This window comes from Brassica napus, unplaced genomic scaffold (assembly GCF_020379485.1).
Source record: "Brassica napus cultivar Da-Ae unplaced genomic scaffold, Da-Ae ScsIHWf_1352;HRSCAF=1926, whole genome shotgun sequence".
Taxonomy (NCBI): domain Eukaryota; kingdom Viridiplantae; phylum Streptophyta; class Magnoliopsida; order Brassicales; family Brassicaceae; genus Brassica; species Brassica napus.
Window position 1 is genome coordinate 1,440 of NW_026014769.1, and position 2,175 is coordinate 3,614.

At 50.4% G+C, this 2,175-nt stretch overlaps 1 non-coding gene across 1 annotated transcript; it reads right to left on the reverse strand.

Annotated features, from left to right (window-relative positions):
- Window positions 1-271: 271 nt before the first annotated feature.
- On the reverse strand, window positions 272-427 carry LOC125597006. The gene has a single exon (XR_007331388.1). It is a non-coding gene; the product is annotated as a 5.8S ribosomal RNA (ribosomal RNA).
- Window positions 428-2,175: the final 1,748 nt, after the last annotated feature.

Consider the following 2,175-nt stretch of genomic DNA (forward strand, 5'->3'; position numbering starts at 1 on the left):
GGGAATCCTTGTTAGTTTCTTTTCCTCCGCTTATTGATATGCTTAAACTCAGCTGGTGATCCCGCCTGACCTAGGGTCGCGTTGTGGACTTTGGGTCATCAAGAGCTTTTGGACCGGAACGTCTTACTATATGACGAGAATTGAATTCACCACCGCATGTCAAGATGCTCCTGGCGTCCTTAGCTTGGATTTTGGCCAACCGCGTGCGGTAACACATGGGAGATCAGCTTCCGTCCCATATCCTCGAGACGATGGGGGGGATGACGATTTGTGACACCCAGGCAGATGTGCGCTCGGCCAGAAGGCTTGGGGCGCAACTTGCGTTCAAAGACTCGATGGTTCACGGGATTCTGCAATTCACACCAAGTATCGCATTTCGCTACGTTCTTCATCGATGCAAGAGCCGAGATATCCATTACCGAGACTCATTTTAGACTTTACATTGCAGCACTGCTTCCGACCAAACACCGTCTCCGGGTTGGCGAAAGCAGGCTGTTTAGTTGCATTTTCCTTGACACTTTTCTTGCCGGGGTTTGGTGATATCCCGAAGCTATAAGTACGATCCAACCAAAACTGATGTCTTGGGCATGGATGAACGCATAACCACGGAATCGGCAGGCACAGTAAGAAACCGGCCTACAAAGAGTGATATTTCATCGTTCTTAGGTCGTTTTGTTTTCATGGTACGACTTCCGCAGGTTCACCTACGGGAAACCTTGTTACGACTTTTCCTTCCTCTAAATGATAAGGTTTAGTGGAGTTCTCGCGATGTCGCAGACGGCAAACCACCCACGTCGCCGCGATCCAAACACTTCACCGGATCATTCAATCAGTAGGAGCGACGGGTGGTGTGTACAAAGGGCAGGGACGTAGTCAACGCGAGCTGATGACTCGCGCTTACTAGGAATTCCTCGTTGAAGACCAACAATTGCAATGATCTATCCCCATCACGATGAAATTTTAAAGATTACCCGGGCCTGTCGGCCAAGGTGTTAACTCGTTGAATACATCAGTGTAGCGCGTGTGCTGCCCAAAAAATCTAAAGGCATCACAGACTTGTTATTGCCTCAAACTTCCTTGCCCTAAACGGCCATAGTCCCTCTAAGAAGCCGGCCGTGAAGGGATGCCTCCACGTAGCTAGTTAGCAGGCTGAGGTCTTATTCTTTAACGGAATTAACCAGACGAATCGCTCCACCAACTAAGAACGGCCATGCACCACCACCCATAGAATCAAGAAAGAGCTCTCAGTCTGTCAATCCTTACTATGTCTGGACCTGGTCCCGTGCTGAGTCAAATTAAGCCGCAGGCTCCACTCCTGGTGGTGCCCTTCCATCAATTCCTTTAAGTTTCAGCCTTGCGACCATACTGTCACGTCCCCAGTCCTGGATAGGATTGTCGGGAAAGCCATGGTTCGAGGAAACGAACCAGCCGGTCTTAGGACCTTAAGGAAGGCGTTCCATGGCCAAGATAGAAGGTTAAGGATGTCAGGATGCTGAGACTTAACCTTATAAGAGAGAGAAGTCAGCTAGTACGAGTAAGACGATAGTTGGACGAAGTGAACGGGTTGCTCGACTAGCTCAACGAAGCTAGGTTAAGCTCACTCCAGGTCGGCCACTACTAGGTCAGCTCCACTAGCTGGGCTACTCACTCAATCAGCTGAGGCAGCTGGGAGTCAGCTCATCTCAGCTTGACGGACTGTTCGGGTTTTGGGCCGATGGTCCGAGTCCGGGTCAGTGGCGGGCCATGAGGTCCGGCCATGTGGTCCATGAGTCGTTGGGCTCTTGTGGGCAGGCCGTGGGCTTGAGTACCAAGTCTGGGCTTGGGTTGGACGTGCCTAGAAGGTCTGGAGCCTTCTATATCCGAACAAGTACGATCTGGACCATTGATTGTAATCGATGGCTAAGATCTGTCCCAGAAGGATGCTTCGAAGGAATGTGACTCTTCGCACATGACCTTTGGTTGCCTATATAAAGGATGCACGACCAGAGATCAAGGCATTCAATCAGTTTCGTGAGAAACCAAAGGCAGAGGCCAAATAGAAAGGGAGAGAGAGAGAGATCAGCCGGAAAAGGGTTGGTTGTGGTGGTTTAGTAGCTCCGGCAAGGAGAACGGTTTAGGAGAGAGGAGACCGTGTTGTTATGAAAACCCAGGGTATAGAGAAAGGTCTGGAGAAGG